This window comes from Canis lupus, chromosome 34 (assembly GCF_003254725.2).
Source record: "Canis lupus dingo isolate Sandy chromosome 34, ASM325472v2, whole genome shotgun sequence".
Taxonomy (NCBI): Eukaryota; Metazoa; Chordata; class Mammalia; order Carnivora; family Canidae; genus Canis; species Canis lupus.
Window position 1 is genome coordinate 33,020,349 of NC_064276.1, and position 27,640 is coordinate 33,047,988.

At 39.5% G+C, this 27,640-nt stretch overlaps 1 long non-coding RNA gene across 1 annotated transcript in view; it reads left to right on the forward strand.

Annotated features, from left to right (window-relative positions):
* The window catches only part of LOC112645925 (uncharacterized), a 40,238-nt gene extending 17,441 nt beyond the window's left edge, over positions 1-22,797 (forward strand). The window contains exons 6-7 of the long non-coding RNA XR_003127338.3: positions 20,884-21,056; positions 22,295-22,797. This is a non-coding gene — a long non-coding RNA (uncharacterized LOC112645925). The remainder of the gene's footprint in view (positions 1-20,883; positions 21,057-22,294) is intronic.
* The last annotated feature ends 4,843 nt before the right edge of the window (positions 22,798-27,640 follow it).

Consider the following 27,640-nt stretch of genomic DNA (forward strand, 5'->3'; position numbering starts at 1 on the left):
GGGCTGCTTACGTTCAAATATCCCTGTGAGGCTAAATCACGGTCCGCGTGTTGGACAGCAAAGGCAGGTAGGACCAACGGGGTAAACTGAGGCCAGGTGGTAACAGATCTTATCTGTTATGCTAGAGAATTTGTGTAAGTGCATTGCAATCAGAAGACTATTTCAGTCTCTAGCATCTCTCATAGCCGTTTTCTGATGTTTTGGTCCGAAATTCAGGCAGTTTTAAGCAGAAAGCTTTAAAATGTATATTATGGAGTTTATTGTCGCCCATTATTAAATCATACTTTGAGATATATTTTAGATACGTCTCTTATCACATACGGGCTTCATAAATATCCTCTCACTCTCCGTGACTTGCTTTTCTGTTTTCCTTCCCCAGCATTTTCTCTCTCTTTCTCGTTTAACCTGCAGAGATGGCCCTACTCCAAACCTTATTCCAAACTAGAACTTGAAATCTGTCTCTCACCCTTTTCTCCTTTCTTTTATTTTTATTTTTTGTACATATTTCCGTGTGTGTGTGTGTGTGTGTGTGTGTGTGTGTGTGTGGCTTGACTCTGTAATGTTCAGCTCTACATGTGTCTAGCTTCGGGTATCCACCACCAGTCAGAGCACTGCGGTCACCAGAGACTCCAGGTGTGGCTCTTTTAAAACCATATCCACGGACACCCCCGCCCTTACCCACCCCGCCTGGCCCTAGACAATCATTAAAGTTTGTCATTTCAAACGTTACATAAATAGATCCATACAGTAGGGAAACTTTTTTTTAAAATAAATTTATTTTTTATTGGTGTTCAGTTTGTCAACATACAGAATAACACCCAGTGCTCATCCCGCCAAGTGCCCCCCTCAGTGCCCACCACCCAGTCACCCCCACCCCCCGCCCTCCTCCCTTTCCCCCACCCCTAGTTCGTTTCCCAGAGTTAGGAGTCTTCCATGCTCTGTCTCCCCTTCTGATACAGTAGGGAAACTTTTGAGATTTTTTTTTCACTCATCATAATTCTCTAAAGATTGTTATGTATCACTAGTTTTGCTTCTTTTAAATGCTGAGGTTTTTTTACACAATATGCTGGTACTGTAGTTACTTGAACCAGTCACTCATTGAAGGACACCTGAGTTGTTTTCAGTTTGTGGTGATTAGGAGTAAAGCTGATATGGGGCCACCTGGGTGGCTCAGGGGTTGAGGTCTGCCTTCAGCTCAGGGCGTGACCCTGGGGTCCCAGGATCAAGTCTTGCATCAGGCTCTCTGCAGGGAACCTCCTTTTCCCCCTGCCTGTGTCTCTGCCTCTCTCTCTGTGTCTCTCATGAATAAATGAGATCTTAAAAAAAGAAAAGGAGTAAAGCTGATATGAACATTCGTGTGCAGATTTTTGTGTTGATCCAGTTTTCATTTCTTTGGGATAAACGCCAACAGCATAATTGCTGAGTCATGCGGTGATTGCATGTTTCTCCCTATAGGAAACTGTCAAGCTGCCTTCCAGGATGGGTGCACCACTTGCCAGCAGTGCATGGGTGATGCGCTCTCCACGTTCTCACCAGCCTGGGGTTTTGTCACTGTGTTTTATTTCTGTCATCCTGCTGGGTGCATAGTGATATCAGAGTTTTAATTGGTACTTTCCCGGGACTTAGTGATGTTGAACACCTTTTCGGGTGTTAATTGTCATCTGTACATTCTCTTCAATAAAATGTCTGTTCATGCCATTTGCTCATTTTCTAGTTGGATTATTGATTTATTGCTAAGTTTTGTAGTTTTTTTATGTACTCTAGATACCAGGCACTTGTGAGATAAGCGATGGGCAAAATGTTTTTCCTGTGGTGTAGCTCGTCTTTTCTTTCTCTTCACACAGTCTTTCGGAAAGCAAAAGTTTTTAGTTTTGTTGAGGTTTAATTTATGGATTTTTCCTTTTATGGATTATGTTCTTGATGTCAAGCCTAAGAACTCTTTGCCTCATGCTAGAGCCCAAAGATTTTCTCTTTATTTTCTAAAAGATTTTTTTTTTAAGATTTTATTTATTTATTTGTCAGAGAGAGAGCACAAGCAGGGGGAATGGCAGGCAGAGGGAGAAGCAGGCTCCCTCGGGAGCAGGGAGCCCAATGTGGGACTCGATCCCACAACTTTGGGATCATGACTTGAGCCAGAGGCAGACACTTAACCGACTGAGCCACCCAAGGCATCCCTATTTTCTAGAAGTTTTATAGTTTTATGTTTTACATTTAAATCAATGATCCATTTTGAGTTAATTTTTGTATAGTTATGTGGCTCAGTTTGAGATTTTTTTTTTCTTTTGCCTATGGATGCTTAATTGTTGAAAAGGTTATCCTTCCAGGGCACCTGGGTGCCTTTCCTTATAAGTTTTAGAATAAGCTTGTCTACGTCTACAGAAAAATGTGCTAGTATCTTAATAGGAATCGCATGAGATCTATAGATCAATTTGAGGAGAACTGAAACTATACCTATATTGAGACTTCCAATTCATGAACACAGGATATTATTTATTTAGGTCTTTGACTTCTGTCATCAGCATTTTGCAATTTTCAGAGAGGGAGAGAGAATCTCAAGCCGACTTCCCACCCAGTGCGGAGCCCGACATGGGACTTGATCTCATGATGGTGAGATCATGACCTGAGCTGAAATCAAGAGAACGAAGCTCAACTGACTGAGCCACCAAGGTACCCCTAGCTGTAGATTTTTTGTAGATGCTTTTAATCAGGTTGAGACAATTCTCCTTTATCTATAATTTGATGATTAAGGAAGGATAGTAAATAGGATACTTACTATTGGTATGAATTTCATCTATTGAAATTTGAATACTGAACCAGGCTTGAATATCTGAAATAAACTTCATTTAGTCATGGTGTATGATTCTTTTTCATACATTGGTGTATTTGGGTTTGCTGATTTTTTGGTGAGGATTTCTTTTTCATTGAAGTTCATAGTAGTTTTCTTTTTTTGTACTCTCTTTGTCTGGTTTTGGTATCAGGGTAATATCGACCCCATAAAATAGGCTGGGAAATGTTTCCTGTTCTCTGTTCAGGAAGAAACTGTGTAAAATTGGTGTTAATTCTTTAAATGAAAAAAAATTCTTTAAATGTTTAGTAGGATTCTCTAGTAAAGTATCTGAGCCTGGAGAATTTTTTTTTTTTCTTGAGAGTCTTTTAATTACTAATACATTAACTTAATAATTAAAAAATAAATTAAGCTATTTCATCTAGGTTAAGTTTTGGTAGTTTGTGAGTTTTGAAAAATTGGTCCATTTCTTTTAATGAATATATGAATATTTGAATAGAGGAGTTGCTTGCAGTATTCCCTTATTATGCTTTGTAATAGCTTTAAGACCTGTCATGGATATGCTTGTTTCATTCTTTAGATGGAGACTGTGATTTGTATTCTCTCCTTTGATTCTTGTCAGACTTGCTAGAAGTTTATCAATGTCATCGAATTTTTTAAAAGAACTAGGCTTTATTTCGTTGAGTTTTCTCTACCCATTTCCTTTTACCAATTCTATTGATTTCTAGTCATGCTTTAATATTTCCATCTTTTTGCCTTTATTTTACTTTCATTTTTCTAGTTTGTTTAGGTAAGAAATCAGATGATTAACTTGAGACCTTTTCCTATTTTTAAGGTAAACATTGAATGTAATAAATTTTCCTCTCAGCGTTGCTTTAGCCTCATTCTACATTTTCGATATGTTGTATTTTCATTCAACTCTCCGCATTTTTAAAATTTCCTTTGAGATTTTTCTTTCAGCAGGCTTTAGTTTAGAATCCAGGTCACAGGCTACTTTTGTGGGCTGTGGTTCCAATGACAATTCAAGTTTCAGGCACTCTGTGGTGTTTTTTTGTTCTTTCTGTTTATCTGGGGCTCCCACTGGTCTCTGCTGGTGCTGAGGGAGTAAAAGTGCTTCCCCAGGCTGGGCAGGCTGGTGTCTCCTGGTGGGAAGAGAGCAAGCATCTCAGGGCTGCAAGGCAAAGAGGCTTCCAGGCTTGGACAGTTTGTTGTGGCAGATCCTTCTTGCTGAAGCTCCCTGCTACTCTGTCTTACCAAGTTGTAGGAGGGAAGTCTCAGGCCTGGAGGGGAGGAAAAGTGCTTCCTTGGCCAATTATTGTGAATAGGGCTCTGAGATCTAACCTCCTCTCCAATGGTGCCAGGCTCATCCAGACTTCATTTCAATCCAGGTTTGGAATAGGCTTATCTGGGCTGCCTCCCATTGCTAGGTTAGGAGTTGGGAAACACCAGATCTTGATTACCTTCTTTGTTGGGTAGGAAGAGAGGTGAGATGTCCTTTCCCTGTGTCATTCTCCAGTACTATGATCTCAAACTAGTTTCCCTTACTATCTTCCAGGTTTCTCCTTTGGTTGCCTCTTGTATTATTTCAGTGTTTATAGTTGTAGTGTATATGGTTGAGGAGCAGTGAGAAATGAGTCTATGTCATCTTGTCTGGACAAGAAGTGTACAAGTGTCTTTTTATTTTTATTTTTTAAATATTTTATTTATTTATTTATTTATTTATTTAAGAGAGAGTGGGGGAGGGGCAGAGGGAGAAAGAGAGAATCTTAAACAGACTCTGCACTGGCCTGAAGCAGGGCTCCATCTCATGATCCTGAGATCATGACCTGAGCTAAAACCAAGGGTCAGATGCCTATCTGACTGAGCCACACAGCCACCCACCAGTGTTGTCGTTGTCGTCTTCTTCTTCTTCTTCTTCTTTTTAAAGATTTCATTTATCTGTTCATGAGAAACACAGAGAGAGAGGCAGAGACATAGGCACAGGAGAAGCAGGCTCCTAGCAGGGAGCCCGATGCAAGACTCGATCCCAGAGCTCTGGGATCAGGCCTGGAGCCAAAGGCAGACGCTCAACCACTGAGCCACTCAGGCATCCCCTCACCAGTGTCTTTTAAAAAGCAAACATTTGGGATACCTCTCTGTGTTTCTCATGAGTAAGTAAATAAAATATTTTTAAAATATTTAAAAAATAAATAAAAAGCAAACATTTTAAAAACTTTTGATGAAGTTCAAATTATAGATTTTTTGTCTTTTATGGTTTGTGCTTTTTGAATCTTAAGTAGGAAATCTTTGCCTAAACCAATGCTACATGGATTTTCTCTTATGTTTTCTTTTAGAAATTTGATAGTTTTAGCTCTTATATTTTAGTTCATGATATATTTCACAATCATTTTTGTATATGCTGTGAGGTAGCGATCAAGGTTCATTTTTTTGCATATGGCTATCCAGTTGTTCCAGCACCATTTGTTGGAGATTTTTCCTTATTTATTGAGTTGCCTCCAGATATTTGTCAAAAATCAATTCACCAATGGACTCTATCTGTTCTATTGATCTATATTTTTACCTTTACGCCAGCAAAAGTCTTCCAACTTTATTCTTCATTGTATTTCCATATTAGTTATAAAATCACCTTGCCGATTTCAACAACAAAAGCCTGCTAGGATTTTGAGATTAAATCCACAGATCAATATAGGAGGAATTGACACCTTAACAAAATTGAACTTTCTGATGCATGAATATAGTATATCTCCCCATTTACTTAGAAATTCTTTTATTTCTATTAGCAATGGTTTGTAATTTTCATGTGACATGTCTTGCACATTATTATTAAATTTACTCCTAAGTTTTTATGGTTTTCGATGCTATTGCATATGTTATTAAAATTAAATTTTAATTTCCAGTGGTTTCTAGTGTATAGATTATAATTTATTTCTTTATTAACCTTGTGTCCTGCAACCTTGCTAAATTCATTAGTTCTAACACCTCTTTTGCAGAGGATTTAAGATTTTTTTAGAGACAGAGACAATTTGTCTCTGCCTCTCTCTGTCTCTCATGAATGAATAAATTTTAAAAATCTTTAAAAAAAAGAGTGGAGGGATCCCTGGGTAGCGCAGCGGTTTAGCGCCTGCCTTTGGCCCAGGGCGTGATCCTGGAGACCCGGGATCGAATCCCACATTGGGCTCCTGGTGCATGGAGCCTGCTTCTCCCTCTGCCTATGTCTCTGCCTCTCTCTCTGTGTGACTATCATAAATAAATAAAAATTAAAAAAAAATAAAATAAAGAAAAAAAAAGAGTGGAAGTTCATATGCTTGCCTTGTTGGAATTTTAGGGGTGAAGTATTCAATTTTCCACCATTGAATATTATGTTAAATAAAGAAATTTCCTTTTGCTTTTTACTTTGGTGAGGATTCTTTTTTTTAAGATTTTATTTATTTATTCATGAGAGACACAGACACACACAGAGAGGCAGAGACACAGGCAGAGGGAGAAGCAGGCTCCATGCAGGGAGCCCATTTGGGACTCAATCCCGGACACCAGGATCATGCCCTGAGCCAAAGGTAGACGCTCAACCGCTGAGCCATCCAGGTGTCCCTGGTGAGGATTCTAAATCAGAAATAGTTTACCTTTTATTAATTTTTTTAAAAAGATTTTATTTATTTATTCATGAGAGACAGAGAGAAAGAGAGAAAGAGAGAGAGACAAACACACACACAGGCAGAGGGAGAGGAAGAAGCAGGCTCCATGCAGGGAGCCCATGTGGGACCCGATCCCGGATCTCCAGGATCAACGCCCTGGGCTGAAGGCGACGCTAAACACACTGAGCCACCCAGGGATCCCCTAGGTTTACATTTTTAAAAATGCTTTTTCTGTACCTATTAGGATGATCACCTGATCTTTTTAGGTTTGTTAATATTGTACATTCCTGGGATAGATGCCAGCTGTCAAACTATATTATCTTTTTATATATTGATGATTTTTATTTGCTAATATTTTGTTAAAGATTTTTACATATTTTCATGAAGGATATTGGTGTGTAATTTTCTATTCTTATCATCTGTGTGTTTGGTTTTAAGATTAGGATAATTCTGGCCTTATAAAATGAATTGAGAAGTATTTCCTCCTACCTTATATTCTGAGAGTTTGTACAGAACTAGTTTTATCTATTCCTTAAATATTAGGTAGAATGCCTCTGTGAAGGAATCTGAGCCTAGAGGGTTTGGGGGGGATCATGGGAGGAGAGAGGTAGGGGTAATAAGGAAGATTCTTTTTAATTGTTACCTTAATATTTCCTATTATATTTTGCAGCAATCATTAGTGTTAACATTTTCAGGCCCATTAAATTCTTTGAGGTTGAGACCTTTACTACAGTACAGTATTTGTAGACATTAAGCAATTTGCTTTGGTCAGCTTTTCTTTTTTTCTTTTTCTTTGTAATGCCTCATATTTATGGTCTTCCAAATACTACCACACTCAATTTTGTCTTTAAATAAGTCTGGTTTTCCTGTGGCTGGGAAACCATTAAGATCCAAGAAGAAGTTCCCCTTGACAGTTGACTTTTCTCTCCATGACAATGTGGGTGACTAGCCTTCATCACCTTTCATTTTACCCACTGGGAAGTTGAAGTATTTTATTGCAGCAGCAAGATAAGAGCTTACGAGACTCATCTATTCTGAAAAATGAATTTAACTTCTTGGTCAGTTGAATGCTGACCTTTTTCTTCTCACTCTTCCTTCACTGTTGACCCTTTGCAACTTACTCTTTCACCATTTACTTTTTCTGCCATTTTACTTTTAAGTAAAAATTAGAACATAGACTGTTTCAAGATGTGATCACCTTGGCTATACAGGTACTTAAAGAAAATAAATGTCTTTGAATCACAGAATGCTGACCTTTTTCTTCTCACTCTTCCTTCACTGTTGACTCTTTGCAACTTACTCTTTCACCATTTACTTTTTCTGCCATTTTACTTTTAAGTAAAAATTAGAACATAGACTGTTTCAAGACGTGATCACCTTGGCTATACACGTACTTAAAAAAAATAAATGTCTTTGAATCACAGAAACTTTTCTCTACACCGACCTTGAGCTGTGTTCTTTATATACATTTTCACTACCACATCTTTTTTTCTCTTCCTCTTTCATACCCATAAATACCTAAACAACTCCAAATAAAGCTGGAAACTATGGACTAATGCCAGTGACGGAGATAAATCAAAGTAAAGCACAGTCATTTGTTGAGAAGTGAAATTAAACACAATGAAAAAATAAACTTAAGGCCTTAGAAGTTGCTGGAAGTTCATATCAGAGTTTTTATATAAACTATCTGCCAACTCAAAATCCTTAAATAAAACCTCTCTTCCCAAGTGACCAGCGTTCAAGACACATAAAAAGTAATTGGTTATTAACATATATTATTTTTTGTTTTGTTTTATTACAAGAGTTGCAACAGCATCTCTCTCCTCTAGCATTAATTCTAAATCTGCACTTTCAGCATTTCATTAATGGACTAAATAAGTGCTGGAGGCTGACTTCTACTGTAGCATTTTTTTCCCGGTGAAAACTTGCATTTGCAACAATAGTCTCTCTTGATTCAAAACCAGATTTCTTAAGAATCCAATCTATATTTATTATTATTAGATATTCACTTTCCATTCCCTCTGCAACTCATTGCAATTTAATTCCCACACCAATTCCTCCATAGAGTTTACTCTTTTCAATCCTCATTCTCCTTGACCTGTCTTTCCTCTTGACAGTATGGATTGTCTATTCCTTGTAAGAGTTTTTTTTTTGTTGGTGTTTTCATGATCTTATTTCTTCTGTCCTCCTAATACTTTGACCATCTTCTATTTGTGTTTCTGACTACATTTCCCCTCCTTCTGCCTCTTCGGGGCTAGGTTATTGATTTCCTTATTTCCAAGTATATTTTTGTATTTTTGTTCACATGTACATCATCTATTTTATTGGTCTCATTTACTCTCACAAATTCACCCCTCTAGAATTTCAACCCCTATTTTTTTTTCTGAGTTCCAGTCTTATATTTCCAATTGTGAAGTATAACTTATCCTTTTCTTCCTTTCCCTCTCTTTCTCAGTTAGTGACATCATTCTATATCAACACACCCTCTCTTAGTTATCGAAGTATTTGCTAGGGCATTTCAAAGTTGAATTTATAAGTGACCGTGGTTAGTCCTAGGGCTGCTAGAAGTTCACACGATGTCTTTTTGTAAATTAGACAAAGTCACTCCCTTACATGAGGCATTCTACTTCCTAAAACAAGGTATAATAATTTCAACTTGTAATTATTATTTATAATGAAACATGTTACACAAATCTAGTGACTAGGATATAAATGGCACTCTCTTAGATATCACGCTATCTTTTGTCAAGCAGTGCACAACCTATACAACAGCAGAATAATATTTCATATCCTACTGGCTAAGACAGAAATAGTCAAGATGTTATTCATCATGCCTATGGGGCTCTACCAAAATTTAAAAGATGCTCTAAGAAATCTTAATGACTCCTGCTACCTCCCAGTAGTTCATGGAGAAAATATTAGTGTTGTGAATTAATGGGAAGAATAAGTTTAAATAGATAATATAATTATATTAGCAGTATCTTGCCAGCATGTGAATAAACATCTTGGTGATATAACCTCAGTGTTGCTCCTTGAATGATGCCATAAAATATGTAAGATGGTCAGTGTCCAAATAGGTGGTAAGCACAAATCCTAAGAAAATAGAGCTCATAATCTTGCTGCCATGCCCTATAACAAATGTCTGAGAGTTCAAAACATTTTTGAGAGTTAGTGATTTGCTAGGGCTTTCAGTAGCTTGAACTATAGGTTCCAGACAATCAACAAACCATCATGAAAATAATATCTGAAAACAGGCAACTAGACTACTTTAGGGAATTAGAACTTATTATCCATTGGAGCTGTTGGAAGCTTGCAAGCTTTCTTTTTCTATTTTGAGCATTACGTAGTCACTTGAGAATAGTGTCTGATGAAAGGTAGTGGTGGCAGTTTCTGGCAGAAGACTGAAATGCTTAGTAGGGCAGCCCTAGAGAAAACATAGTGGATGTAGTAGCATGGTAGTAAAAGTAGCATATTCCTGTGTACTTCCATACAACTTTCAGAAATACTTGTGGAAAGTTTTGCAGGGGGCTAGATAATACCATATATATATATATATATATATATATATATATATATTTCAGAAATACTTGAATTTCCTGAATATGTATAAGTACTTGAATATACAGATGACCCTTGGACAATGTAGGGGTTAAAAGTACTGACTCTTTGCATAGTTGAAAATCCATATATAACTTTTGACTCCCCTAAAACTTAACTACTGATAGTCCACTATTAACCAGAAGCCTTACTGATGATATAAAGTCAATTAACACATCTTTTGTATGTTAAATGTATTATAAACTGTATTCTTATAATAAAGAAAATGTTATTAAGAAAAGCATAAGGAAAAGAAAATATATTTACAATACTATGCAGTATTTATTGAAAACAAATCCACATGCTTAGTGGACCTGAGCAGTCAAACCTGTGTTGCTCAAGGGTCAACTGTTTATTTCAGAAATATATTTAAATTACTTGAATTCAGAAATATATAGATATATATTTTGGAAATACTTTTAGTATTTTGGAAATACTTGAGGACAGCTTTGCAGGAGGTTGGATAATCCAGTAAAAAATGTATATGAATATATATATTCATTAGAGCTACAGACTAATGAAACATAGGAAAGTCTAGTTATTTAGTGTATGTACATAATACACATCATTTATACATATTAAATATACATTAGAAATTAGATCAAACTTTATGCATTTGCATCTTTGCTTTTCACTTGTGTTATGAGCATTTTGCCCATGTCAATGTATATTTTCAAAATCAATATTTAAAAGTCTGTGTAGCAATTCATTATGTGCTGCAACATGACTTGTAATTCTGCTTTTACTATGCTTGCTGTTTTACCTTTCTAAATAACACAGAATACAAAAATAGAAATATTATAAAAGAATCTGAAATCTAGAAAAAAGACTTATGTACAAAAAGCTGAATTATTTCCTTGGCACATATTTCTGAAGGGAAATTTTATGAGATGGTTGAAATAAGAGCATTTTTGTGAGCCTTGGCATGTACTTCTGAATTGTTTTCTGGAAAGGTTATACAACTTTTTTGACAGAGTAATTTGACTGTTCTATCAGGGGAAAATTGTAGGCACAATGTAAGTGGACTTGAACAAGGATTTGGAAAAGACTTATTTCATTCTTATGGAAAAGCTTAGAAATGCAGAGTAGATACTATTTCAGTATTACTGGATTCAATAAAGTGGATTTAATGCACCCATGGGTACTGATTAAAATAAAGATATCAACCTTTTTTTATTCAAGTTTTTATTTAAATTCCAATTGGTTAACATACAGCACAACACTTGCTTCATATGTTAAATCGAGTGATTCATCACCCACATACAACACCTAGTGCTCATCACAAGTGCCCTTCTTAATACCCATCACCTATTTATCCTTCCCCCCCACCCCCCCACATTTCTCCCCTGGTAACCAACAGTTTATTCTCTATAATTAAGAGCTAAGAATTTCTTGGTTTGTCTATTGTTTTTTTTTTTCTCTCCTATGTTAATTTGCTTTGTTTCTTAAATTCCACATGTAAGTGAAATCATGTAGTATTTGCATTTCTCCGACTGCCTTATTTAGCTTAGCATAGGACTCTGTAGCTCCATCCATGTCATTGCAAATGGCAAGATTTCATTCTTTTTATGGCTAAAATTCCATTGTAAGTATGTATGTATATATATCTAGATGTATGTATACTATAGCTTCTTTATCTACTCATTAATTGATGGACATTTGGGCTTTTTCCATAATTTGGCTATTGTTGATAATGCTGCTATAAGCATCAAGGTGTATGTATTCCTTTGAATCAGTATTTTTGTATCCTCTGGATAAATACCTAGTAGTGCAATTGTTGGATTGTGTGGTATTTCTATTTTTAACTTTGTGAAGAACATTCATATTGTTTTCCAGACACTATGGTACCTGCACAAAAATAGACACATGAATCAATGGAACAGAATAGAAAACCTAGAAATAAACCCACCAACTGTATGGGCAATTAATCTTCAACAAAGCAAGCAAGAATACCCAATGGAAAAAAAAAAAAGACAGTCTCTTCAACAAATGGTGTTGGGCAAACTGGACAGTAACATGCAGAAGAATTAAACTGGACCGCTTTTCTTATACCATACACAGAAATAAATTCAAATGAAAGATGTAAATGTGAGATAAGAATCCATCAAAATCCTAGAAGAGAAGAAGAAATATAATACTTACAATAGGGGAGGTGATAGTACTGTCTTACTCTGTGCTGATCATACCATGCCTGAGCATTGCGTTCAATTCTTGACACAAGAATTTGGAGAGGCTGAGGTTAGAGGTTAGGATTAGATTATATTTTTTAAAAATGTATCTGTTTAGATAGCTGGGATTTTTCTTCCCCAGTAAAATTATTTTGAGGAAAGAATTAATAAAATAAGTACCCTTCATGTGGGAGAAAGAAAATTTAGAGGGCTACAATAACTATCCTTAAGTGTTTGAAAAGGTACCATCTGGACAAGTTATTAAGTTCCTTTGGATACAAGCAATAGAAATTAGGAAAAGATGGAGAATTCACAGGAGCTAAGGAAATTCTGGACAACGAGGTTTCAGTGAGGCAGGAATCGGGGCAGCTCTGGTTTTTCACTCAGCAGCACAGCTCAAGCCTCCTTTTCCTGGGGATTCCATTTGTGAGTCTGAGAACCAACATTCCAGGGTATTCCCAATTCTCTGGAGACTGAATCTGATAGCCAACCCATACCAGGTCCACTCTTGGATCAAGCAAGTATGGCCCGATAGTAAAGTCAGCCTCAAATTTAGGCTCCTAGGAGTCAAACCTGGGAATGGACACTCTTCACATAGTCACAGCTGGGATTGGCTCCCTTTGCTTTCATTTGCTGCCTTCTCTGAAGTCCAAGCAGTTGGAAAGGTTTTTAAAGAAGCTTTATTGACATTCTCATCCTTTGCTTGTGGTGCATTGTCCTAAATCCATTACATGATAGTTGCTGCTGATCTGGACTTAAAGACTGAGCAGAAGGAAATGTTCTTTATCGAGAGATTGCTTTTCCTTTGAAGTTAATGATTAATGTGATGCACCGTAAAAGGTAGGAGACAGTGTTTACAAATCCTTGTGTAAAAAGATGGCTGTTAGGGAATGGATTTATTTTAGATCTGGGCCTTGCTGGCAGTTCCTTTTTAGACTCATATTTTAGGGAGTATGAGTATGTAGTACTTAATTTATACAAGAGATGAGCTTTAGCTAGCTAAAGTTGGCAACGCAGCTTAACGCAGCTAATCTGTTATATGGAAATATAGACACAAATTTTATGCAAAAATATCACATCCATTTTGAGAAAGATAAACATGTTAATATCAATGCCTTTTAATAACAAAAATGGTTGTGTTTTTAAAAAACTCACCAAGGGGATCCCTGGGTGGCTCAGCAGTTTAGCGCCTGCCTGCCTTTGGCCCAGGGTGTGATCCTGGAGTCCTGGGATCAAGTCCCACATCAGGTTCCCTGCATGGAGCCTGCTTCTCCCTCTGCTTGTGTCTCTGCCTCTCTCTCTCTCTCTCTGTCTCTCATAAATAAATAAATAAATAAATAAATAAATAAATAAATAAATAAAATCTTTAAAAAAATAAAAAACTCACCAAGCCAGTAGAGTTTTGAAAATCTTTTAATTGCTGTGATGTTGTAACTCAGGACTTGGCAAACTTTTTCTTACGGGTCGTACTGTCTCTGTTGCAGCCACTCAATCCTTCCCCCATCGTGGACAAACAGCTATAGACAATATAGAAACAAATGAGCATGGCTGTGTGCCAGTGAAACTATTTACAAAACCAGGCGGCAGATGGGATTTGGCCCAAGGGCCATAGTTTGCCACCCCCGTTGTAACTAATTACACATTTGTGTTTATTTTGGCTGTTAGGAAGCTTATCCACAACTTTGCAGTCTACTGCCAGCATGGACCACGCGGTCTGCAGACTATATACCATGATATCCATGATGTCTTTCCTTTATGCCAATGTGCTTAATTGCATTTAAAAAATGGTATTGTGTTGTTTGTGTCTGAAACCATCATGTGAATTTATTTTCGAAAGAAGACTAATATAATTAAATAGAATTAAACCTCGCTTTTAATTGGGAATTGATTTTGTATTACTGTAGATGTAATTCTCAATTTGTAAGGTGTAAATGTGTCAAGCAAATACCAAGACGTCTGTATTTCGCATGGTTTGCTGACTCATTATATCTGTTTCTAGCTAATATTTAAAGTTGTCACACCTGGACTGATGAATTTTGATTGTCTTTATTCATTTTCATTCTAGACATTGGAGAGATGATATCTTTTTCTGTTTATTATCAGTCAGACTACTTGATAGGAACTTAAGAATTTAGATGCACAAAGATAAAAATTAAAATCCAGACACCCCTCCCCGCCAAATCCAGTGGTTCTGACAGGTTTAGAATGTCAATTCACATGCCTAGGACCTCACAGGGTTAGATGTACTTCAATTTAAAAAACTACCTGCCTTCGTAATTGAAATGAATGTTTCACAAACCGGTCCTTCATACACAACCTTTGCAATGTTTGGCACGTTTCATAAAACTTTACCATTTTGTTTTTTTAAATTAAAACTTTTTTCATTTGGTCAGATAAATCTAAAACGAAAGCACATGTCATCAATATAAGTAGAAGGTCAGTATCACTTGTCATAAAAAGGTAATTAAAAATATTAGTATATCATATATAGGTGACCTTAATTCATCTGTTTAATAAGTGCTATAATTCTGGAAATATTGGTTTAAATGATTCCTGCCTCCTGCTCCCCTGCTAAATCATTGCCTAATCAAGCAATCAATCAGAAACTAGGACCTCACTCCCCACAATTTTGTTCTTACACCTATGGAATCAATACCCTTATTAATTTCTTGACACTCAAGATCTAATAGAAACTAGCTCAACTCAAGTTCCCTGCTTAAGGGAACCGAGTCCAGAACTGTTCTGTAGGAATCACATCCTTCTTGTCAACATTACACCTACTTCCATGCAAGTCAAGGCTCACTGAAAACCCTAAGGAAAAGACTTAATAAGAGAAATAACAGTTTCAGACTTGATTGTTTTTCCCTTTGGTATATTGTGTTCTAAAAATCAGATTTTTTTCCCCTTAACTAATTCAAGTCAATTATTTAAATAGAGAGACATTTAATTTCTGGAAACGATGTTAGATTTTTATCATTAATGTACACAGAGCTAATCAGAAAATAGAATTTTAAGGAGTAAAAGATGGCCCTTTCCCCCATTTCACATTAAACAGAGCACATTCCTTTTCAAAAACATGGAGATTATTTAAGATTATATAACAGCTAAGACTTGGGGTCATATCTTTAAATCTTTCTTTATGATGCAAAATTCATTTTAAGTAGACCAAAAACATTGTTTGTATTATGGAGGTGTTGGTATAATTCTCTGTTGGTCTTAAATTTTTAGATGATTATTAAAGATATTTGAAAAAGTGAAATCTAAACTTTGTCAAATCAACAAGTGCCCCTGAATTTTCACTCTCTGCTTGGCAGAGGACTTTATGGAAAAGGTACAAAAATTTGACCTACTTAGTCTGACACAGAAGTTGTCCTTCTCAATTTGAGATCTATCCAGTTGGCAGTGTGACACTGACAGGCTTAATCCCTCCACTAACTGCCATTTCCACAACGAAAAGGGATTACAGGGGGTCACACTGTCCATCTGTCATCCTTTCCAATGAGTAAAATTATTTAGATTTAATTTAAAAAACCATGACCATTCCTCTCAACTAGTGGTAAAGTGCTTCATAGACGTTTGTAAGAACACCTCTCTCCTTCTATTGAGGGTCTACTAAACCCCTTGAGGATGTGCCATGCCACTTTATGGTGTCCTACCTGCACCCAGCAGGGAATAGAAAGGCAGTCCAGAAAGCAAATGTCTATCCTAGGAGTATTGACTTAAACTCTGTTGAAAACAAAAAAATAACTGTCGATACCAGTCTCATTATTATAATAATTCATAGTTAATAATTTTTATGTTGTGCCAGGTATTATAGAAATAATATCTACAATTCTACAATTCTAACAAGAATCAAGCACAATGAGTAATTCTATTGATTTTCTTAGGGAAGAATCTGAGACGAAAACATTAAGTATTGAGCTTCAAGCTGAGTTCCAATTGGCATCATCTCTGACATCATCCTATTTTACCCTATATCTTTCTTTCTTTTTCTTTTTTTAAATCCTCCGTGTTTTTTTAGGTCTACAGACTACTTGATTTCCACCTTTGAAGTTCTTTTCTCTATTCTCTACTTTCTAGGATTTTCTAGAACATCGGGCTTAGTTTTCCTGTCAAAACCATGATTCTAACAGGCTCTCTCCACAGGATTCTATGTCCTTGACTGGGTTTATGAATTTGATGACCTAGTTCAATTCCTTGTCTTCCTAGAAAACATCTTGATAGGCCCCTTCTTTTAATCAAACTTCTATCTATGCCTCTTCTCTCTCTTCACATCAGAATAGAGCCTATTAACTGGTGATGGGCGGGCCATACCCACCCTGACACGTTTATCTAACCCAATATTGTTGTTTATTGTTTTTTAGCATTGATAACATATTTAAAATGGAGTTATTTCAGAAGCCAGATACAAAAGATCACATATTGTATAATTCCATTCGTAGAAACTACCCAGAATAGGTAAATCCACCTATTTACCTATTTGATGGGTGACTGCCAGTTGCTAGAAGGAAGGGGGAATAGAGAGCTGTGTAATGGGCACAAGGTTTTATTTTGGAACGATGGAAATTTTTGGAACTAGATAGAGGTGGTGATTGCACAACATTGTGAATATACTAAATGTTACTGAATTTTTCACCTGAAAATGGTTAATTTTATGCTGTGTGACTTTTACACAAATGAATGAATGAATGAATGAACAGAATTATTTCAGATTTTCTACCTTTTTCTTATACTTACCATGTAACCATTAGCTAGAGCTGAGTGGACACTACTCCTTTAGATGAGAAGATGTGTTTTAAGGACCACCATCACCAGGTTCTATTGTTGACTTACACCTTAGAGTAAGAGTCAGGGACAAGTTTCTACTCATCCCAGCTGTAAATTTTATTATAGCAGAGAACTATTTCTCTGCATGTGCCACAAAAGAAGAAAAAGAAAAGATTTGCTGAAAGATCTATCCCTTTCAAGAAAAAAAAGGGGAGGTTCAGTGGGGAAGGAAGGAAACAGATTTCCTTTCTGGAAAAAAATGTATATTTTTTTATGTGTAATACGTGAACAAAGTATATCAATGTTGAGCCAACCTCAAATGGGAGATTTACTCCTTTATCTACCTCTGTGGACATTGTATAGGCGATCCCTAACTCAGAGTGACATTTTAGTAATGGAAACTAACTGCAGTGGATTGGAGGAAGCCAAGGGACAGAAAGGAAAAAAAAAAAAAAAAAGACAAACAGCAAAAGCATAAAATGAATAGTATCCCATTTCTCCCACTGCCCCTACTATTCTATGATGGCAAAAAAAGACAATTACTGTTCCCTCTTCTAAAATATATATATGTAATATTATGAAATATTACATATATTGTATATATATAATACCGTATATATAATGGAATAATGTCTGAAATCAGCTGAAAGAAAACATAAGCCTGGGTGCTCATACTCTAATAGTTTTTCACTTAGAGGCCTATGTAGTAAAGAATTTAACCTTGCCCCCTCCCCCACAAATTCTGGCCTTTAACTTTGGCTTCGTGGGGATTAATCACTAAGCCTTTGGAATGACAGGTCAGAAAGGAGTGCCTTTGTTTTCCTGAACCTTCGTTCACCAGATGGTCTAACAATACGATGTGTGGTGGAGGCTGGCTGTGCCCAGGAGCTGGCCACACCAGACAACCCAGCAACGTTACCTAGGGTCATGCTGTGTCAGGCCACCTGGAGGCTGAGCTCAACTATGTGGGCAAGGAGCCTATCCATCATACCTACATGATAGAACTCCAGTAAAAACTTTGAACACTGAGGCTTGGGTGAATTTCCCTTGTTGGCAAAACTCCATGTATATTGTCTCACCTTGATGCCAGGAAAGTAAAGTGACCTGACATTCTAGGGGGAGGGCAATGGGAGCTCTGCATCTGGTACTTCCCCAGACTCCCCCCTATGTGCTTCCTCCATTGGGTGATTTTTATTTGTATCCTCGCCCTGAAATAAACTATGAGTATAATGGCTTTCAGTGAGCTCTAAGTCCTAGAAAATTTTCAAATCTGAAGGTGGCTTTGGGATACCCACAAACTTAAGGTTGGTGTCAGAAGTGAGAGCAGTCTTGTGTGGACTATGTGTCCTCTAGTTTTGTAGTTGGCTAAAACTCTTCACAGAGTCCCATTCTTGACTTTTTTTTTTTAACACACATGCATGTGCACACACACATACACACACTTCATATTTTAATTACTTCATGGGTGTAGAATTCAAGGGGACAGAGACAAACTTCACCCATTTTATCCACTTTCTGCTGCTTTAAATTTTTCTAAGTCTACTTTTAAAATAGAAACATTTAAAAAACTTAGAATCTCATCTTTTGACATCATCCTTTTATCAAGCAAGAAATACCGTGGAGAAGAAAGATGATTTACAAAGAAAACAGAAATAGTGAAACTGAAAACCAATCACAGAAATACATAATTAAGGTGAAATTACACAGTATACACGATAATTTATTTTAATCCTTTGCAATATTTTCAAGAAGTATATTGAATTGGATGTATGATGTGTTGATATTGAATAGCAATTAAGTTATTTAAACTATAATTAGAATTTTAAAAGAATTCATCGTAATTTCTCTAAAAATGCACCCTGAGTCATAATATTGCTTTATGGGAACTACATCAAAGAGATTTTTAATACCTTTTTAATAAAACTTGGAAAGTTTCATGAGTTTATGTCTAGGCATGTATTGTGCAAAATAAAGATCAGTTGGGGAAAAAAAAAAAGAACTCCTCTAAGAGTCAAATTGGGGGTAAAATGAAATAAGTATTTGGATTTAGTACTGAAGGATAACAGACTTTAAGAAGCATAGAGAATACAAAAATAAAATAATAAATAAATAAGAATCTGCTGATTTCTCCCCCTCTTCCCTCTCCATTTCAGGAGCTGGGGAAAGGTAGGATCCCCTACTTAGGCCAAAGGTGTAAATGTCTCATGATGTCGAAGACCAAACTGTGTCAGAGATAAATGAGCAAAGTCTGCTTCTTCCTAAACTGGACAAGGGAACCCAGCTGTCATCACTTTTGTTTAGCAGGAGTTCTAAGGTGGCAAAAAGTAGAGTTAGTTTATGGTATAAAAAGAGGAAACAGTCTCTAATTGACAAACATTCTATTCTGGTGGGATTTTTTGGAAGTAGGGGAGACTTTCTATTTGAACTTTAGGAATACTCCGCATTCTTTGGTTGGCCTTAGGGGCAGGTGAGCCAGCTGGGGACATCTCAAAAGAGGTGAATTGTTCAGTGTTAAGGGGTGAGGCTATACCACAGCTGACCATTTCCTGGAACAGGTGGGGACCCATGGAATCCTTTTTTTTTTTTTTTTCTTTTGATGTCAAACTATCATAATGGTCCTTTGGTGATAGATAGGGATGGTGACCGTGGCAGGCAATTCCTCAATGAGTTAGGGTTGGCCAGCGATCAACTATTATTCTAGGCGAGGTCCCTGGCCTTTCCCTTCCTTTCTGCCTTGTTTTCCTGCCACACTCTCCTTCATGCAGTCTGATTTTCCTTTGACCTTCACTTTGAGCCTCACTTTGACATTCTTCCTTGCTTTGACTTTACTTCTGATCCTTAAACACATGACACCAGTTCCTGCCTTGAAGCCTCTGGTCTCTCTTTCCTCTCCCTGGAACATTTTCCTCCTGGGTCTGCACGAGGCTGTCTTCCTACTACTCATGCCTTACTTACCTAATGACCCCACTTAAATCTTTTAAAGGATGGGAAGAGAAAGAATCCATATTCAAATTTGCTTATGTATGCAGAGTGATACTCTGAAAGTTACGTGAGAGTCTAACAGCAGTGGTTACTTCTGGAAATAAGCAGTAAGAACAATTTGGGAATATGGGAGTGAGCATTGGAGGGGGAGTTTTACCATATATATCTTTTTATGTATTCTGATTTTTGAACCATGTGAATTATCTATTCAAAATATTTTTTTAAAACTGCAAATACATTAACATGAACATCTGCCCCCTTAGCTACCATGACTATACCTGTGCATATGTGTGTGTTTTTCTGAAAATGACTTTTTCCATTTTCACAGGTAATTAATGTGTCTGAGTATAGAAGGCTAAGTTGAAGATAATTTCAGCACAGAATTTTTTTTTCCAAGCACAGAATTTTGAATACACTTTTCTTCCCTATTATCTAGTATCCAGTTTCTGATTAGAAATTGAATATTCTTTTTTTTCTTTTTTTTTTTTTTTTGTGGGTGACTTGTCTTTTGTTTTTTGTTTCTTGTTTTTTTTTTTCTCTTTAGGGAAACTTTTAGAACCATTTCTTTACTTTCTATTGTTTTTTTTCCCCAATTTAAAACATCATGGTAAAATACAAATAGCATGACATTTGCCATGTTAGCCACTTTTAAGTTACAGTTCAGTGGCATCAAGTACATGCATATTGTGTACCCATCACCACCATTCACCTCCAGAACTCTTTCCATTTGCTGAAATTTATACTCTGTAGCCACTAAGTAATGACATACTCTTCCCACCTCTCCTCAATTCCTAGCAACCACCATTCTCTTTCTGTCTTTGTGAATCTGACCACTCTAAGTACTTCATATGAGTGGAATCATGGTTTTTTATATCTTGCTTTTTTAGAGCACTTTTCCGCATTTCTTCCTTTATTCATTTGCTTATTGTTTGTCACCTGCATTGCATCTTAGGTTCCGTGAGAGCACCGGGAGTGCTTTCCTGATCATCCCTGTATCCTCAGAACTGACCGAAATGCCTGCAACAGAGCAGGAAGTGAAGAGATGAATGTTGAGGTACCAAATGTGGCAGTTCCTCCTGGGGGAGGAATGCTTTACATCACTTTCCCAGAAGAGCTGTGAACCTGGTGGGTATTTAACATGTCACCAACTGCCTGGGATGTGGGGTGGGCCTGTGTTTGGTCTCAACTGCCTGAATTTCTGACTCATCTTCTGTGTAATATCATAATGGAATAACCCATTTAATATAATTAGGATCCATCTATCACTACAGAAAATTTGGAAAAGTTCTTATGATGAGCAATCCTAACGTGGAGTTTCTTAGTCGGCAAATAACTGGTCTTTCTTCTTTTTCTCTCTTGTCTTGAAGCAGAAGATTATTCTACAGTCATCAGATAAACACCAGCTTGTCCTCTGCCTAATAGAACTTTGCCTATAATCCTGTTAGTGTGCCAATCTCCATTCTTTCTGGGACAGATTTAGGCTGGGGGGGGGGGGGGGCGGGTGTCAGCAACATTTTCTTAAAGGGCTAGATACTAAATATTTTAGGCTTTGGGATCCCTGGGTGGCGCAGCGGTTTGGCGCCTGCCTTTGGCCCAGGGCGCGATCCGGGAGACCTGGGATCAAATCCCACGTCGGGCTCCCAGTGCATGGAGCCTGCTTCTCCCTCTGCCTATGTCTCTGCCTCTCTCTCTCTCTCTCTGTGTGACTATCATAAATAAATTAATGAATTAAAAAAAATAAATATTTTAGGCTTTGTGGACCATATGATTTCTATACTAATTATTCAACTCTGCTGTGGTAGCACAAAGGTAGCCAAGAAAATAGACAATATGTAAGTGGATGAGTATGGCTGTGTTCCAGTAACACGTTTTTAAATGGATACTGAAATTTTAATTTCACATCATTTTCGCATGTCACAAAATATAATTCTTCTTTAGATTTTTCTACCCATTTAATCAAAACCATTCTCAGCTCAGAGGCCATATAAAAAACTGGTGGTGAGCTCAATTTGGTGGGAGTTTACCTACCTCTGGGCTAGACCATTATCACCTTGAAGGAAGAATTATAGGTGAAATGTAAAACATAAACCCGGGTAGTGAAGGTCACCCAGAAGACAATATATAAATACTCATATTTCATGGAGTATGAATGTTCCTGAAACCACCAGGAAAAAAAGAACTCTAGGGCTAAATTTAGACACCAACTGAAAAGCCTACCTTGAGCCAAGTTGAATAAAGTATTACCTTCTTACTAGAAAGGAAAAATATGTCAGATTGGTTGTACCAAGAGTTTGTGCACATATATAAATTCTTCTGCTGGGCCTCATTATTGTCCTTTACATCCTTTATTTTTAATCACTCAGCTTAAGGATTAAATCGGCAGCATTGCACGAGTTTGCACATACATGCCACAGAGTTTAAAGATGAGAAGACTGAGGCACAGAGTTATTAAAAATCTTGCCTAACTGTTGGGGATTTACCCCAAAGATACAGATGCAGTGAAACGCTGGGACACCTGCACCCCGATGTTTCTAGCAGCAATGTCCACAATAGCCAAACTGTGGAAGGAGCCTCGGTGTCCATCGACAGATGAATGGATAAAGAAGATGTGGTTTATGTATACAATGGAATATTCCTCAGCTATTAGAAATGACAAATACCCACCATTTGCTTCAACGTGGATGGAACTGGAGGGTATTATGCTGAGTGAAGTAAGCCAGTCGGAGAAGGACAAACATTATATGTTCTCATTCATTTGGGGAATATAAATAATAGTGAAAGGGAATATAAGGGAAGGGGGAAGAAATGTGTGGGAAATATCAGAAAGGGAGACAGAACGTAAAGACTGCTAACTCTGGGAAACGAACTAGGGGTGGTGGAAGGGGAGGAGGGCGGGGGGTGGGAGTGAATGGGTGACGGGCACTGGGGGTTATTCTGTATGTTGGTAAATTGAACACCAATAAAAAACAAATTAAAATAAATAAATAAATACCACTGAATTGTACACTTAAAGTGAGAGACTTGTCTGGTATGTGAATTATATCTCAATAAAGCTGTTTTTCAAGAAAAAAAAAAAATCTTGCCTAAAGTCACACAGCCACCACAAGCAGAGTCTGCCACAGACCCAGGCAGTCTGACCCTAGAACTTACTCTTTTCACTCCTCTGCTATTTTTAAATCATCATACCTTTTAATTTCCATGCTAATAATATTCTTTCTAAGGGAAATTGTTCCCTCTATAAAGCAGAGTGGGAGTTAAAAATATTTCACCCATTTCAATAAATAAACTGTGATATATAAATATTCAAGTCTTACATATGGGCTATAATAGTCTCATCAGCCTGGCAAAGCAAGTCCTACCCAAGACCTACTCAAGGAAACCATGTGAGTTCTACGTACGAAATCAAAATAGCCTTTTTGGAAGGAAGCATAGGGTTTTTGTTTTTTGTGGGTTTTTTTTTTTTTTTTTTTTTTTGGTAAAAACATAGGATAAAAGTTCATTTGTCTGTAGAAATGCTCACTTTGCTGGGTTTCAATATATATATATACAAAGCATACTTAAATAAAGATTTTATTTATTCCTGAGAGACACAGAGAGAGGCGAGACATAGGCAGAGGGAGAAGCAGGCTCGATCCCAGAACCCCAGGATCACAACCTGAGCCAAAGGCAGATGCTCAACCACTGAGCCGCCCAGGCATCTCTACATAAATATAATTTCAAATCAATGCTAGTAAAATACCTGCAGAGAGAAGTCATTCCATCAATATAAAAAGCTAAGCAAAATCCATTTAAAATATTAATTGTAGTATATATTTCAGTCTCTTTTGAAGGAAGGATTTTGGTCGGTCTGTTCCGGAATGCTAAATATAGGGTCTGGCAGGTAAGATCATATGGTGGTTTAGGTGATTTTTCTCATCAAACTTACCTAGGAAGCCAAATGATAAAGATAGGAGACACTGTAATGATAATAGTTCCTTCTTTCCCAGTAGTTAATATATTTTTAATCTCATAATTTGTCATTGCCAGTGATAAGTTAAAAAAAAAGTGGTGTAGGTTGACCTTGAGTAATAAGGGGGATAAAATTAGAAAGTGCCACTTTTTGATGAGGCAGCTATTCAGTGTTCTTTAGTTAAAATTGCTTCTTATACCTTCAATCCATCCCTTCTGTCCCAAATAAGAAATAAAAATATCATGTAATTTTTTAAAAAAGATTTTATTTGTTTATTCATGAGAGACACACAGAAAGAGGCAGAGGGAGAAGCAGGCTCCCTGTGGGGAGCCCAATGTGGGACTCGATCCCAGGACCCCAGCATCACAACCTCAACCAAAGGCAGACGCTCAAACACTGAACCACCCAGGTGCCCCAAATATCATGTAATTTTTTAAAAAGATTTATTTATTTATTTGGTGGGGGGAGAGTGTAAGTAGGAGGGAGGGGCAGAGGAAGAAGAAAGAGAATCTTAAGCAGGTTCCACATCCAGCGAGGAGCCCCACACAGGGCTTGATCTCATCACCCTGATGTTATGACCCGAACCAAAATCAAGAGTCAGATTCCTAACACGGTGAGCCCCCCCGGTGTCCCTGCATCATGTAATTTAGGGAGTATTTTCACATAATGAAGTAAGTTTATCTGCTGATAACCACTGATAGGTGTTCTTGCTCCTTTTTACAGATGAGCAAATTGAGAAAGGTCAGATCAGATTGCTAGGATAATTTTCTTCATATGTTCTCATTTTTTTGAGGTGAATCACTTTATTACCCAAAGCCTCATAAAAAGACATTGTGGAGAAATGAGACTATGATGAATATTCCATAATTCTTCCTGGTAAGTGGATAAAGATACATAACTGTGGGTGGGATAGGAGAAATATTGCTGTTTGTCATTTGACTTACTTTTCTTAAGAATATGGGACACCATCTACTGAGTGCTCACTCTATGGCCGGCTGTATAAAAAGCATTTGATGGACATTAACACTTTAGTCATCAGGATACTTGAGTGGTAGGTTCATAGAGACGCAGAAACTGTGTAGGTTTGGAGATACTAATTTACCCAAGATTATACATCCTGTAAATGGTTAAACAGGGTTCAACCCGGGGTCAGCTGATTCTAAATCCCAAGCTGTTCTATGCTCTTTACTAATTCTTTAGAATTATACTATATAATATTATATTCTATATTTTGCTTAGCTGCATCATTTTATGGCCCTTGTAGGGAACTAAGTTTCCTACATCTTATATAAAAATTAAATAACTTAAAAAGATCTAAGGTTGGTTGTAGGCTATTGGTTTTTTTTTTTTTTTTTTTCTCAACTTTGTTTTGTTTTCAATAACATTATATACTGTGGAGTTTGGAGAGACGAGGCTCTGAAAAGCCACAGAAGCTTCTAGTCACTGGTGTTCACTTTGGCGATGACAACTGGCAGAGACGCGCGAGAGAGATTAGGGAGCTACAGGAGAGAACATCGAAAAAGTGGGTGAGTTCTCATCAATTAAATTTTAGTGAAATTCTCCTTTTATGAGTCGGCCTTAAGGTAGGGCCAGCTTGCTCCCCTTAGGTGTCATGGGGCCATGTGCTCTCCTAAGACTGTCGACCACAGCTCCTGACCTTAAGCCTGACCACTACGCACGGGTTCCAGCAGCAGGGACAGATTTGGCCAACTTGACCCACTTGGAACGGGGCGGAGGCAAGCCTCAAGCCTCAGGTTTTTTCATTCATTCAAGATTGTATTTATTTACTCATGAGCGACACAGAGAGAGGCAGAGACCCAGGCAGAGGGAGCAGCAGGCTCCACGCAGGGAGCCCGACGCGGGACTCGAACCCGGGTCTCCAGGGTCACGCCCTGGGCTGAAGGCGGCGATAACCGCTGGGCCACCCGGGCTGCCCACATTTTTTTATTTTTATAAAAATAAAACTACCTTCCCCAGTTTGGTTTTACCGAGGGGCTTGTCTGGGGCGACTTGGGACGGGAGGCCCTGCTCCTACACGGCGGGCGGGGGGGTGCGGGGGCTCAGCCGGGCCTGGACCGACCCTGCACGGGCTCGCGGCTCCGCGGGGCGCCGGCTTCCCCCCGCCCCGTCCCGTGGGGCCTCCCTCCGCGTCTCCCTCTCAGATAAACTCACGAATAAGCCCTGTAAGGACTCGGGAGCCGCGAGCCGGCGGGGCCGCTGGGGGCGACCCAGGCCCGGGGGCAGCGGGGCCCAGCAGGGACGGCCGGGCGGCCCCTCCGCGTCCTGACCCGGACCGCGCCCCCCGCCCCGCGCCCCGCAGGGCCAGGTCTGGGCCGCGCCTCGTGACGGTGCCCGCGGGGGGGGGGGGGGGGAGGCTGCACCTGTGGCTTCCGCGGCCCGAGCCCCAGCGGGGCCTCCACCTGGGCCCGGGTCCCGCACACCTGTCCGCGGTGGGTAACGCCTCGGAAGACTTCGTCGTGGTCTTCAGCGGGGGCGACCACGTGACGCGATGCAAAGATTTGCATGTGATGGTTGGGGGAGGTGAGCGGCTGGGGGGTAGGTGAGGGGGTTGGTGGGGGGTGAGCAGGGTGGGTGGGGGGAGGTGAGTGGGCTGAGGGTAGGTGAGCAGGGTGGGGATAGGTGAGCAAGGTGGGTGGGGGTGAGGGGGTAGGTGAGTGGGCTGGGAATAGGTGAGCAGGGTGGGTGGGGGGTAGGTGAGTGGGGTGGGGGTAGGTGAGCAAGGTGGGTGGGGGTAGGTGAGTAGGGTGGGGGTAGGTGAGCAGGGTGGGTGGGGGTAGGTGAGCAAGGTGGGTGGGGGTTGGTGAGTGGGGTGGGTGGGGAGTAGGTGAGCGGGGTGGGTGGGGGTAGGTGAGCAAGGTGGGTGGGGGTAGGTGAGTGGGGTGGGGGTAGGTGAGTGGGGTGGGGGTAGGTGAGTGGGGTGGGGGTAGGTGAGCAGGGTGGGTGGGGGTAGGTGAGCAGGGTGGGTGGGGGTAGGTGAGTGGGGTGGGGGTAGGTGAGCAGGGTGGGTGGGGGTAGGTGAGTGGGGTGGGGGTAGGTGAGTGGGGTGGGGGTAGGTGAGCAAGGTGGGTGGGGGTAGGTGAGTGGGGTGGGGGTAGGTGAGCAGGGTGGGTGGGGGTAGGTGAGTGGGGTGGGGGTAGGTGAGCAGGGTGGGTGGGGGTAGGTGAGTGGGGTGGGGGGTAGGTGAGCAAGGTGGGTGGGGAGTAGGTGAGCAGGGTGGGTGGGGGTAGGTGGGTAGGTGGGGGGGTAGGTGAGTGGGCTGGGGGTAGGTGAGCAGGGTGGGTGGGGGTAGGTGAGCGGGCTGGAGGTAGGCGGGGGGGAGGGGGCTGCCTTTGCAGGTGGCGGGGTGGCCACAGGCCCGGGGAGGGGGGGCAGCGTGCGGAGGCCTCCACAGCGCGCTCCGCTCTCCCCGGCGCCCACGAAAGGCCCAAGTTCTTAAAGCCTGTGTTTGAAAGTAGAGCACCTGGTGCAAGCGGCCCAGTGCAGGCGACCGCAGCGGTTCCCTTAGGACTGGGGGTGTGGCCCGCGCTCGGCCCCGGGGCTCGGGGCTTCGAACACCCGGTGGGAGCCGGGGGGCCTGTGCCGCGCTTGCCTCCGTCCTCGGCCTCTCAGGCGCTTTGCTTTCATCAGTTCGGCAGGTGGCACAGGTTCCACGGGCAACTCTTCAGTTTGGAAGGCGGGGCCCTAGCCGCCCGCGTCAGGGCTCTAATGCAGGTGGGAACGAGGATGCTTGGTTAGCAAT